Consider the following 14,530-nt stretch of genomic DNA (forward strand, 5'->3'; position numbering starts at 1 on the left):
AGTTCTGCTTAATATGTAAACATGGTACCTACTTTTAGTATTTATTGAATTTTTTTGCTAATAGAACCTTAGTTATCTGTATTCCGTGAAGTCAAAGTCTAATTTCTTTGTTCCTTGAATGCTAGACATAAATAGCATTGGTTGTCAACAGAATTTATTTGTATTTTTCTGAGAAATTAAAAGTTCTTGGGTATAATATCATTGATTGTTGAGTCATTTATTGAATATAAGTGTGGTTCTGAGTCTCAAAGAATTTAAAAGTCAGTGGTCTTAGGTCAAGTAATAAAAATAAGTCTTTCCCCCCTTTCCCTTACTTGTACTTGTTCCCATCTACATTGTTCATCTGTTTTTCTCTTCTATCTCAGTGTTTGTTTGCCACGTGCCCTGAAGGATGGCCACTGTCATCACAGTGAGATGTAATCCAGATTTGGATTCTCAGACAAAGGCTCTATGCTTTGCTTGCTTGCTTTCTCTTTCTTTCTATCTTTCTTTCTCTCTCTCTTTCTTTCCTTCTTTCCTTCCTTCTCCCTTCCTTCCTTCCTTCCTTCCTTCCTTCCTTCCTTCCTTCCTTCCTTCCTTCCTTCCTTCCTTCCTTCATCTTTTCTAACAAAAATAATTTCAACTTTTATTCTGGATTCAGGGAGTACATGTTCAGGTTTGTTATGTGGGTATATTGCAGGATGCTGATGCAGAGGTTTGGGATACAGTGGATCCTGTCACCCAGGTACTGAGCATAGTACTTAATAGTTTTTCCACCCTTGCCCACTCTCTCTCCCCTCTCTAGGAGTTCTCAATGTTCATTGTTGCCATCTTTACGTCCATAGTACCCAGTGTTTCGCTTCCACTTGTAAGTGAGCAGGTGCAGTCTTTGGTGTTCTGTGCTGGTGTGAGTTTGCTTAGGCTAATGGCCTCCGGCTGCACCTATGTTGCTGCAAAGGATATGATTATCGCCACATCGTGTTCCGAGATGTGTAGGTGGCACATTTTCTGTATCCAGTGCACTACTGGTGGGCACTGAGGTTGATTCCATGTCTTTGCTATTGTGAAAAGCGCTGCAACGAACATACAATTGCATATGTCTTCTTGGTAGAAAGATTTCTTTTCTTTTGGATATATACCCAGTAATGGGATTGCTAGGTCGAATGGTAGTTCTGTTTTCAGTTCTTTGAGAAACCGCCAAACAGCCTTCTACAGTGGCTGAACTAATTTCCATTCCTAACAACAGTATGTAAGCATTCCCTTTTCTCCACAGCCTCATCAGCATCTCTCTCTCTCTTTCTTTCTTTCTTTCTTTCTTTCTTTTTGATATGTTAGTAATAGCCATTCTGCGTGATGTGACATGATGTCTCATTGTGGTTTTGATGTGCATTTCTCAGATAGTGACATTGGGCATAGTTTTATATGTTAGTTGGCTACTTGTATGTCATCTTTTCAGAAGTGTTTCTTCATGTCTTTTGCCCATTTTAAAATGGCGTTGTTTTTTACTTGTTCAGCTCTTGAAATTCCTTATAGATTATTAGACCTTTGTCAGATTACATAGTTTGCAAATATTTTCTCTCATTCTATAGGTTGTCTGTTTATACTGTTGATAGTTTTTTTTTTTTTTTTTTTTTTTGCTGAGCATAAACTCTTTAGTTTAATTAGGTCTCACCTGTCAATTTTTGGTTTTGTTGCAATCGCTTTTGAGGACTTAAGGACTCAAAAGTTTTCCCTTGGTATCCAAGAGGGATGGTTTCAGGACACCTGTGGATACCAAAATCTAGGAATGCTCAAGTCTCTGATATAAAATGGCACAATATTTTAGTATAACCTATGCAAAAAGTATAGATATCTTCCCTTATATACTTTAAATTATCTTTAAATCACTTATAATATCTAATGCAATGTAAGTGCTATGTAAAGTTATACTGTATTATTTTTTATTTGTATTTTTATTGTTGTATTGTTATTTTAAATTGATTTTCTTTATTCATTTATTTTTAGAGAGACAGGGTCTTCCTCTGTCACCCAGGCTGGAGTGCAGTGGCATGATCATAGCTCACTGCAGCCTCGACCTCCTGGGCTCAAGCAATCCTCCTGCCCCAGCCTCCTTAGTAGTTAGGACTATAGATGTGTGCCACCCACGCCTGGCTGATTTCTTCATTTTTTTGTAGAGATAGGAGCTTGCTATGTTGCCCAGGCTGGTCTTGAACTCCTGGTCTCAAGTGATCCTCCCACTTTGGCCTCCGAAAGTGCTGAGATTACAGGTGTGAACCATTGTGCCTGGCCAGTATTGTTATTTTTTATTTTTTAAAAAATTTTTGACCTGTGGTTGGTTAAGTCCACCAATAAGTAGGGTTGCCTGTATGTTATTTTTTCTTCCCAAATTAGCTGGACCTCTGGTCCAACTCTCAGATGTTATTTGGAAGATAGGCCTTTATCTAAGAGTAGAGAATATAGACCTTTATCTAAGAGTGGAGAATACAGCTTAACATATATTCTCTAAGTAGATTTCCATTGTAACGGTGCATTTTTGAAGACTGGTAATTAAAAAGTGATTTCTATTTCACACACAGTGTATGTATATGTTGATGCTCACTTTGGAAGATAGTTTGCCATTTTCTGATAAAACTGAAGATCTAGCACTTTCAGCCTTAAAGGATACTCTAGAGCAGAGGTCCCCAACCTTTTTGGCACCAGGGACCGGTTTTGTAGAAGACAGTTTTTCCACAGACTGGGGTGGGGATGATGGTTTCAGGGTGATTCAAGCACGTTACATTTATTGTGTGCTTTATTTCTATTATTATTACATTGTGATATATGGTGAAATAATTATACAACTCACCATAATGTAGAATCAATGAGAGTCCTAAGCTTGTTTTCTTGCAACTGGATGGTCCCATCTGGGAATGATGGGAGACAGTGACAAATGATCAGGAATTCGAGTCTCATAAGGAGCTTGCGTGCAACCTGGATCCCTCGCATGCGCAGTTCACAATAGGGTTTGGCTCCTATGAGAATCTAATGCTGCTGCTGATCTGACAGGAGGCGGGGCTCAGGCCATGATGCAAGCAGTGGGGAGTGGCTGTAAATAGAGAAGAATCTTCGCTCACTTGCCCACCGCTCGCCTCCTGCTATGCAGCCCGGTTCCTAACAGGCCACAGATCGGTACTGATCCATGGTCTGGGGGATGGGGACCCCCTACTCTAGAGAAACTCTAGCACGAATATTCACAGCTGTATGTTCAGAAGTGCCTCGGAAGCAACACAAATATTCATTAACAGTGGAGTGAATACTTAAATAAGTGGATGAATCTTTTCAACATAGCATGAAGTAAAAGAAACATGCCCACAGAATTCTTTAGTATGATTCTATTTATGTAAAGTTCAAACACAAGAAAAAAACCCCATTTTTTAGGGATGTGTACTTAAATACTAAAGTGACAATCAAGGAAATGATTATTCCAGATATCAGGATTGCGGTCACCTCTAGTGGGGAGATGAGGAGGGCCAGATAGCAGGTGTGGTGGTGGCAGTGTTCTATTTCCTGTCCTGGATGATTATTATTTATGTTGGTTTAATAGTTATTCTTTAAGCTCATATGTATTATCAATTTTTTTATTTTACAGATCTCTTTATAAAAGAAATAAAAATCTTTAAAAGCAAATTTCTAATGGTAAAATTTCTGTTACCACCATAGAGGTGGGAACCATTTTTGGAGAGGCAGCACTTTCCAGCCTGCTTCCTTCCACTTGTGCCACACAGGCACTGCCTGCTCTGTTTGTTTCTGGCCATGGACAGTGACACCCTCATTTTTATTAGTGGTGGATATGGGAAAGGGGACGGTTGTTCAAAGTCATACTTTTTCTGGTAGGACTGTGAGTCTTTAGGTGTCTTTGTAGAACTCTTTCTGTAAGTCTCTGAAAGAGATAATCATGCCTTTGGCTTTTCTTTTTGAACAGTATTCTTGCAGTTCTAAGTTACGTTTCACGAGCTTTGAAAATGGCACTGTATTCTTACCTTCAAAGGTAAAAAGTAAGATCTATGAGAAATTTCTTCTGCCCTTCACTTTTTTTCCCCCAAAAGTCGAATCATTGAATTCATGCCATATGCATTGTCTATTCCTTTCAAGGTGTCACAGATAGCCAGAGTTAGAAAAATGTTTAACAGCGTGACCAGAATGCACTGGATCAATATTCAAGATAAACAAGGGAAAAAATATTATGTGCAAGTATATAAGCACTACTTTTAGCGATACAAATAAAAACAAAATAACCAGACTGCAGTTTGGTCAGTATAGTTGTTGACTGTGCATATTTTTGCTTAAAACTATTCTATATTTTCTTCAATTTAATTTTATGAAAAGCTGTTTTGGGTAGGAAATTTTAATTGTAATGACATTTGAATTTCTTCCCTCCTCTGTATCCTTGTGTCAACAATTAGACTGAAGGGAAAAGAAAGGATATTACTCTAGCAGCCTGTACTTTTAAATTAAACCTTGAATCTTTTCTTCCCGTGAGGCAACAAGACAATTTTATTTGTCCTCATTGATGCAGTTCCTTTTTCTCCTCTTCTTGTATGGTATATAGTTTGTACTAATATAGTCTTATATTACAACGGCAATATAGTAGAAGATTCTTCCCTTTGATATTTTAAAACATCTGAAATAACACAAGCAGAACTATACATTAAAAAAATTTTTTTTGTTTGTTTTGGCTCACAGGGCTAAAAAAATTTTCAACTGGATAACCAAAAAAAAAAAAAAAGAAAAGGGAAAAAAGGAAAACTCCAACAACAAAAAAACCTTTCCTTATAGCTGAATATTGAATATTGAGCCTAATTTGATTTTCTTTTTAAAAACCTTCAAAAGATACGAGCAGAATTTGTGTGCTAAACTGCTAGTCTCCAGCGCCATTTTGTGTGTTCTGTTGTTTTGAGGCAATTCTTTGTTTTTACTGGTCCAGCTGCATCATTTTCATCATCCTGAACTTTCATTTTCCTGCCCTGAAGTTGTACATTTCCTTTAGCAGATCCAGCCTAGGCAGCTTTATTTCCCTTTCCTTTTCCTTTAAATCTATGACCTTTTGAGTCTCATTTGTTTAGGGATTCTTGGTGATTTTACATGAGTTTTTTTCAGTGTTTCTTTTTCTACCTTTCCGTCTAGTACTTTCCACATCGCTTCCTTGTTTCTTAGTCATAGGTTACAATTACTGGCTGCTTCTGCTTTATTTAGTATTTCTTTAGCTTTTTTCTTAAATCGAATTAATCTCTCTTTTGCTCTACTACTAAAGTGTATCCATTTTCTTTCCCCATGATTTGAGAAAAGGATATGTGGGTGCTTTCTACAGGTCAGATTACCTAAGTCACCCCAAAATTTCAGCAAACATCCAATCTAGACATTTCATTTAAGCATCCTCAGCACTTCTTTTTTTTTTTTTTTTAAGTTAATTTTTGTGGGTCCATAGTATGTATATGTATTTACTGGGTGTATGGGATATTTTGGTACAGGTGTACAATGCATAATAATCACATCATGGAAAATGGGGTGTCCATCCTCTCAGGCATTTTATGCTTTGCAGTACTTCCATTTTTCTTCTTGCTCTTGCTTCGCTCTGAATTTAGTGTATACTTTGTTTTGCTTCATTCTTTTTTTGCAAAATAACTCTCCTTGAAAAGTATTAGAAAGTCTGTGTTTTTATACCAGGGTTCAGGGCTGGGGTCTCTATCAACTTTTTATTGGATTTAATAGTATCAGACACTGCAAATGTTGATTGCTTAAATGCTTTGTGTAATGTTTTTCTCATTTGAATATTTAGTCCTTGACCTTTGTCTTCTAATCTTTAAAAGATTAGACATAAAAGAATTATGTCATCAGGGGTTGCATCCATTGGGAAGCCTTTCATATGAATGGATCTGGTTTTATATCATTTTTTTCTATACTCATCCGTTGCCAGAGACACATTTTGTACTAATCAGAGGGAGGTTTGTTTGGAAATCTTCTGATTTTAGTTTTATCTGTATTTTCATTAGTTCTGCCTTTGATTTGTTCAGTGCTACTATTATATTAAAATCTGTTGTTAGGTAATTTAACCTGTTGAATTTTGTTATTTCCAGAGGTATCCAGCTTTCATCCAATTTAGTCTGTTCCTTTAAAAAATTTGTCTTATGGCAAATTAAAGTCATCAAAATAATACTTGATTTGATGGTGGTAGGTTGCAGTCCCCCAAGCAGCCATTGTTTTCACTATCACCGTTTTTGGCTGCTGTGGTTATCTTTCTGGTCCCAGGCCCCCAGAGCCGAGCCATAGGATCGCTAGCAGAGACTGTACTCTCAAGTTCACATGAAGAACTGAATGTTTATTTTTATTATTAGGTAATTTAAACTAGTTATACTGGACATAGCTTAATGAGAGAACATTAGTGAATCTTTTTTGAGTTTAACTTGTATTCCAGATACTCTTCTGGTTACAAAATGACTTGTATTCCAGTTACTCTTCAGTTAGACAACTGGCTGCATCATCAGATCATCTGGGTACTACATTGTTTTTTTTTTTCAGACAGGGTCTCACTCTGTCGCCCATGCTGGAGGGCAGTGGCATGATCTTGGCAGCTCACTGCCACCTCCGCCTCCCAGGTTCAAGCAATTCTCCTGCCTTAGCCTCCTGAGTAGCTGGGACTATAGGGATGCACCACAACACCCGGCTAATTTTTGTTTGTTTGTTTGTTTTTTTGTTTTTTGAGACGGAGTCTCACCCTGTTGCCCAGGCTGGATTGTAATGGTGCAATCTGGGCTCACTGCAACCCTCTGCCCTCCGGGTTCAAGTGATTCTCCTGCCTCAGTCTCCCGAGTAGCTGGGATTAAAGGCGCCCACCACCCCGCCTGGCTAATTTTGTGTATTTTTAGTAGAGATGGGGTTTCACCATGTTGGCCAGGTTGGTCTCAACTCCTGACCTCAAGTGATCCTCCTGCTTTGGCCTCTCAAAGTGCTGGGATTAGAGGTGTGAGCCACTGCGCCCGACCTCATCTGGGTACCACGTTCTAATACCATCTAGTGTATCCCTCTCAAGTGCTATTGTCTCTTCTTTGTATGATTATCTTTATTTATTTATTTTTTTTATTATACTTTAAGTTCTAGGGTACATGTGCACAACGTGCAGGTTTGTTACATATGTATACATGTGCCATGTTGGTGTGCTGCACCCATTAACTCATCATTTACATTAGGTATATCTCTTAATGCTATCCCTCCCCCACCCCCCACCCACGACAGGCCCCAGTGTGTGATGCTCCCCTTCCCGTGTCCAGGTGATCTCATTGTTCAATTCCCACCTATGAGTGAGAACATGCGGTGTTTGGTTTTCTGTTCTTGCGATAGTTTGCTGAGAATGATGGTTTCCAGCTGCATCCATGTCCCTACAAAGGACACGAACTCATCCTTTTTAATGGCTGCATAGTATTCCATGGTGTATATGTGCCACATTTTCTTAATCCAGTCTGTCATTGATGGTGTATGATTATCTATGGACTCATAACTCTCCTTAAAAAAATTAAGATAGGCCGGGCGCGGTGCCTCAAGCCTGTAATCCCAGCACTTTGGGAGGCCGAGACGGGCGGATCACGAGGTCAGGAGATCGAGACCATCCTGGCTAACACGGTGAAACCCCATCTCCACTAAAAATTACAAAAAACTAGCCGGGCGAGGTGGTGGGCGCCTGTAGTCCCAGCTACTCGGGAGGCTGAGGCAGGAGAATGGCGTAAACCCGGGAGGCGGAGCTTGCCGTGAGCTGAGATCCGGCCACTGCACTCCAGCCTGGGCGACAGAGCGAGACTCCGTCTCAAAAAAAAAAAAAAAAAAAAAAAAGATTATTTTAGGTGGGTTTTTGGAAGGAGAGCAAATAAGTGCTTCTGATCAATGTCATATTTAATTGGAGTTGATGAATTCTCTTTACTTGCTCTAGAAAGATAATAAAAGGTTATTTTTGATAAAGTCCTTAAAATCAGGGTAGAACCTCTTCTAAAAACACATGAAACATGAATTCAGAGACTATGAAAAGGGACAGCTGTAGCATTAGTATTGTGGTAGGAAAGGCATCTTTTCAGTAGTGTACCTGAGGTGTAGTATATGTGTTTAGGTTTAGGTAGTAGAACAGAAGGAACACTTGGTGGGTGTCAGGGGATCTTAGTTTTGTTTTTGGTTGTCTTAGAACCTTTTTTAACTCCAAACAAAACCAAATGTTAGAAATAATACCTCCTTGCTTCAATCTAGGGATAGTTGTGAAGATCATGTGGAATTATTTCACAAATTATAAAGTTCCATACAAAAGCTAAGAATTACTTTGTAGGTGAAGAGAAGCAAATTGTTGGGTTGGAATATACTGTGGGTCACATTTAAAATTAGGTCATTAACATGGGGCTGTCATTAAAATATCCAAGCATGGTACTAACATATATATGTAATTAGAAAAATAAAACAAATAACCATTAACTCATTTTCTCTTTTATTTAGCTTTTTGTGTGTGTGTGTGTGTGTGTATTTGTTCAACTATTTTAACTTCTGCAACTATAGAGGTGATACAGGGAACTTGAAAGATGATTAAAAATAAGAAAAACAGGATGTACGATGAAAGGTTTAGGATGCTAAGCAAAAGCAGTCTGAGAAATGGTTTAATAATTTGTGTTTTCCAAGCTGTAAAGACAAAGGAAAAAAATCAAATCTACTTAAACTAAAATGCAGGGGATTTAGATTAGCCGTTTGTGTTATGAGTGTTAACTGGGCATCCAAGGGAGAGTTGGGAAATCACCTTTACTGAAAAACTTTCAAAATGGGTTTGGTTTCATTTAATGGAAATGGGTTCAACAATGGTCCTTCTAGCTGCATGGGATAGAGTAAGGTTATTTATTAAGGAGTTTTTTCAACCCTATAATTCTGTTCTCTTGGCTTTTAATTTTGCGATAATTCTACAGTGTTTTTTACCTGTGTGTTAAGCGAGCACACTCTGTCCTCAGTAGGATTAGGCTTAATAAATAGGCATGGTGTGTGTGTGTAAATGAGCCCTGTGGCCACTAGTGACCCTGCAGCCGCAGGTGACCTTAAGCTAACAAGCTGATGGTGGTCGTCAGTGCTGTCATCTCCTGAAACCTACCAGGTACAGGCTCTGTGTGAGATGTGTTACGTGGGCACTTTCTCCCTTTCATTAAATCCTAACTTTAACCTAATAGGGTAGATTTCATTATCTCTCTTCTATACATGTTGAAACTAAGCCTTAGAAATAAAGTTCAACAATTTGTACAAAATTCTCATATCTCTTAGGTAGAAGAATCAGGATTCAGTCTTAAGTATGCCTGACTTCAAAGTTGGAATTTTTTGCACTTGATACTATTCATTAAAATGGAAATATATAGTTGATTATCTGAAACTAAAAAAAAAAAAAACTATGTTTTTATATATCACTGTCTAAGATACACATTTTTTGTTCGTTTCTGCAAAAAAAGAAGCTGTGTTGTTTACACTTGGTCTGCAGCTTCAGGGAGGGTTTGTGGTTGGTTAAGAAGCTGCCTTTGGACTGGAGGCAGACACCTGGACAGAAGCCCCAAGGCTTGGGAGCTGCAGCCAGGCCTCAGGGCACTGCGCTGCGAGGCTCCCAGTCGTGTGGGAGGGTGAGTCTTTTGGCCTATGGAAGTTGGTCTGGTGGTTTTCCTTCTTGATGCATTTCACCTCCTTGTGTAGACAGTCACAGAGAATGCGGGTCTGTGTGGCTATAACGCAGGGCATGCAGACCTAGCAGGACCTGGTTAGGGTTTCCCCTGGGGCCAGGACAGCTTCCTTGGTATCCAGGGTGTGACCCCTCCCATCTTGGGGCAGCTTCTGCATGCAGCGCTGATTATGAATCTTGTAGGCATGCTTGGCATGCTTGTTTGCCAGCTTGTAGCAGAAGTGGTTCCTGCCTTCTGGGGCCACACTGTTGCAGTTGAAACAAACGCCCAAAGAGAGAACGAGAGAGAGAAGTAGAGGAGGCCACAGACACAGGTGGACCAAGCAGCTGGCAGCAGCCTTGACCTCAGTAGAATCATTCTGGTAGATTTGGGAACTCATGTTGGTTGGAGATAAAAGCCATTGTTAGCTGATCTGAGAAGAAGGGGATAGGCAAGGAGATGGTCCCAGAGGCTGCAGCTGGAGAGGAGAGTGGAGCGTAATCAGAGACTGGAGTAGGGGAAGACTGTGAGTCTGTGGGTATGTTCCATCCTAACACTGTGGAGGCAAGACACTGCCTGGTGGCTGTCCATTGGTTTTCTCTTTTCTTTTCCTTGCCTTTCCCCTTCCCTTCCCCTTTTGTTAAATAAAAAGCAAGCCAGCATAATAAATGAATTTGATCTTAGTTTATCAAATGAAAAAACCTTCAAATGTACCTTTTCCAAATGAAAGGTGACATGTACAAAAGAATAAAGCACACGTGGGATACTGCATTGTACATTCTTAGTCACTGTCATGTGTGGAGTGGGATGGAAAGAATATCCTCACATGATTTGTTGTGAGAATACTACATTGGTCTCAATTTTCAGTGACCTGAGAATGGAATTAATGCTAATGAATTATGAATATATACTGTTTAATTTAGTGGCATTGAGTGGTGAGGATGTCAACATACTGCGTTTCATAACCTGTGATGAGAATTCCTCTTGGAAAAGTAAATCTATATTTTATCTGTTTATTTAGCACTTGAAAAGAACCTGGGCCGGGCGCGGTGGCTCACACCTGTAATCCCAACACTTCGGGAGGCCAAGGTGGGCAGATCACAAGGTCAGGAGATTGAGACCATCCTGGCTAACACAGTGAAACCCCGTCTCTACTAAAAATACAAAAATTAGCCGGGTGTGGTGGTGGGTGCCTGTAGTCCCATCTACTCGGGAGGCTGAGGCAGGAGAATCGCTTGAACCCGGGGGGCGGAGGTTGCAGTGAGCCAAGATCGTGCCACTGCACTCAGCCTGAGCGACAAAGCGAGACTCCATCTCAAAACAACAACAACAACAAAATGAACCTGATATAGAGCCTTATGGTCATGATCTGTCATATCCTGTGTATTGCACATGAAGGGAAATATTGTCTTTAATAATGGTACTGCTGGTTTTTTAAAATCATGAAGTTTCAGAAAGCTTGCTTTCTTCACCTCTTACTTTCTAGCTGAATAGATACTTAATGTCGTTTTATATTTACCTTTAAAATTCTGTAGTTGTGGAGTCTTCTGCCTTGTGTTTATAAAGAGTTTGTAAAAATTTACAGTGAATTGTGGGGTTTTCATGAATAACCCGGAGAAACAAAAATCAACTAATAGAATCCTAAATGTGTTATGTCATGACTTTCTCCCTCCATGGGGGAATGCTGTGTGAGTCAGATTCGTCAGAGAGATATCAGGCACCTGGAATTTCTGGCATTCTGCCGTTGAGAGAATCATGAACCTTTCAGTATTAGAGAAGATTCCTTAGAGATAGTTCTTTCACTGAACATTTCTTGAACTTCTATTTTTGAACATTTCCTAGAAATTAATAGAATGAAGCTTAAAAAGATTAAGTGACTGTGTACATGGTCACAGAATTGGGAACAGTAGTCTTTGGCTTCAAACTTAAGATTTCTAGCCTATAGGTACTTATTTACCAAACACTAAGGAATCAGGTGTATCATGCACCATGCCAAGTGCTGAGGGTACAGAAATGCCTGTCACACACTGCCCATCTTCAGAATATTGTTGGGAGAGCTGAAGTGCAGTGGCCCAGACTGCTCCTGGTGGGTATGTCAAGAATGCAAGGCTCTGACTGCTCCTTCTCTGTATTTCTCACAGTTGTGTTTTCAGCAAGCAACCCTGAGGGATGACGTAATATCCCCCCCAGGTTGCTTCCACTTGCTCAAGGAACTTACTCACTCACTGAAAGGAACACTGAGCTGAGTGTGAGCCGAGGGCGTGCACTCAGCTCAGTGTTCCTTTCTGATCACAAAGGAACACTCAGCTCAGTGTTCCTTCCCTGTAACAAAGCCCACAGCATGTACAGGACTCTTTGAATTACCACTCTGAGACGGGGGTGATGAGGAACCAACAAAAATTAACATGAGGTTTGACTACTGCTTTTGCCAGAGACACCTTTGTCTCTGGCCCAGGTGTCTCGTGTCTTCTGCTAGCACCCATGAAACAGTAACAGGCTAACCTATCAGCTTACAGATAGGGTGGAATCTCAGACCCTGCATAGTTATTGGCAGATATCTCTTGTGAGGTGATTTAGATATGAGGAAACCAACAAATACAGTTCAGTGTGGCAGGTACAGAGTGCTGTGGGATAACCCAGGGAAGGTACCCAGTTCATCTGGTCAGGGTCAGGGAGGCTTTTCTGATTCCACTGCTCTTGAGGTGAAGATATTGGTGGGTTCATCTATTGAGGGGAGATCTTTTCATTGTTAGTGTATGACACAGGACATGTCACATGGTTCATGATGACAGAGCTTGCTGAATGAGTAAGTGAACTGTTATTTGTGGTTATTGGGTGTGATTTACTGCATCAAAGGTTCCTTATGTTTGCTATTAAAGTTTGTCTCATTTTTAAAGACCAAAGTCCTGGGAACATGCTTGTTCTTCAATGAAAAGCAACTCATGTAGAAACCTACCATGAATAGGCCGGGTGCGGAGGCTCATACCTGTAATCCCAGCACTTTGGGAGGCCAAGACGGGCGGATCACCTGAGGTCAGGAGTTCGAGACCAGCCTGACCAACAGGGAGAAACCCTGTCTCTACCGAAAATACAAAATTAGCCAGGTGTGGTGGAGCATGCCTGTAATCCCAGCTACTCGGGAGGCTGAGGCAGGAGAATCACTTGAACCAGGGAGGTGGAGGTTGCAGTGAGTGGAGATCTCGCCATTGCACTCCAGCCTGGGCAACAAGAGTGAAACTCCGTCTCAAAAAAAAAAAAAAACAAAAACCAAAAAACGAAAAACAAACAAAAAACCTACCATGAATCTATTCTAACAGGTGAGATAAGTGGTTGAGTTTGCAGAATATCTTGTATGTAGATTAACTTAATACTAAATGACATTATGGTCTAATTACTTACTTTGTAAACTTTTTATTTTCTAATACTTTTTAGATTTTTCAGAAGAGTTACAAAGATAATACAGCGAGTTTCCATGTACCTTCTACCCAGCTTCCCCTAATATTACTATTTTGTATAACCATGATATCTTTATCAAAACGAAGAAATTAACATTGGTGTACCACAGACTGTATTTGCCTTTCTCCAGCTTTTTCCACTCATGTCCTTTTTCTCTTCTAACTCAGGATACCCCATTGCATTTATTCTTTGTATTTCCTTAGTCTCGTCTTATTTGTGACAGTTTCTCAGTCTTTTCTGAACTTGACACTTTTGAAGAGTAGACCATATTGTAGAATGTCCCTTAATTTGGGTTTTTTTATTTTTATTTTTCATGATGAGGCTGAGTTGATGGATTCTGGGGGAGAATACCCTAAGACGATGTACCTTTCTTGTTGGATCATGTCAGTGAACACAAAATATTTATAGGACTTACTGCTGATGATGTTAACTCTGATCACGTAGTTACCTCTTAGTTACCACTTAGAAACCTCTGTTAGGTTTCTCCCTGTAAACTTCCTGTTTTTCCCTTTCCATTTAGTGTTCACTAGCAGCGAGTCACTAAGTCCCGTTCGCACTCAAGACGATGGGAGTAAGCTTCATCCATGGAAGGAGGAATTTCTGGGCGTGTGTTAAATACAATGACAGTAAATAATATTTTGAGGCTATGCAAAGATTCTGCTTTTCCTTAAAAGTTCAGGGGAACTAGTTCTCTCTGAATGAAGCCGAGATTGCCTTGGACAAGAGGTGAAGTTATAATGACTAAATACTTGACCTTTTTATTTATGCTTTACTGCAGAGCTATCTATATTATAGATGGTGCTATTCTTGTGTCATTGAACCTTCTGTCAATTTCTTTGAAGAGTGGAAGCATTTATATTAACTGAATGGGGTTAATGAGGGTACAGTTGTAAAACAAGGTGAAACATCAATAATTGATTTTAATTTCTTTCGCATGAATCAGTTACAGAAAGCTTATTTTATCTTTTGTCATTTATTGCTTACCAAGTAAGCCATAGATATACATACATACATACACACACACACACACACACACACATACATACATGCACACACACACACAGTACGGACATATATGTATATGGTTAGCTATATCCCAAGTGATTTATATATCCATGTCTAAAATCCATTGCTTAGAAAAACCTGCCTTAATGTTGTGCTTCTTGTGCAAGAGACAGTCATGGTCCATGCAGTTAAGAGGTGCAGTCTTTCAAAAATTATCCCAACAGGAGTTGATGGGTAGGAAGTAGGCATGTCCCGGTGATCAACAGTCATCCCAGGACATGCTAACCATTTGGTTGATCTCCCTCAGAAGTTGGGATAATTCTAAGGTAGCCTTTGTTGCTTTGGGGGTGGTGTCCAGATGGCCTGGTCCAGAGAGAGAATGTGGTTAATGTGTTTTT

General features: G+C 39.8%; 1 protein-coding gene and 1 pseudogene across 1 annotated transcript in view; one reads left to right on the forward strand and one right to left on the reverse strand.

The window, feature by feature from the left end:
• Positions 1 to 14,530, forward strand: part of AVEN (apoptosis and caspase activation inhibitor) — a 189,796-nt gene that overhangs the window by 46,404 nt on the left and 128,862 nt on the right. The window lies entirely within an intron of this gene.
• LOC117069564 lies at positions 4,869 to 6,213 on the reverse strand (annotated as a pseudogene).

Source organism: Trachypithecus francoisi, unplaced genomic scaffold, assembly GCF_009764315.1.
Source record: "Trachypithecus francoisi isolate TF-2019V2 unplaced genomic scaffold, Tfra_2.0 Lachesis_group3, whole genome shotgun sequence".
In the NCBI taxonomy this organism is placed as follows: domain Eukaryota; kingdom Metazoa; phylum Chordata; class Mammalia; order Primates; family Cercopithecidae; genus Trachypithecus; species Trachypithecus francoisi.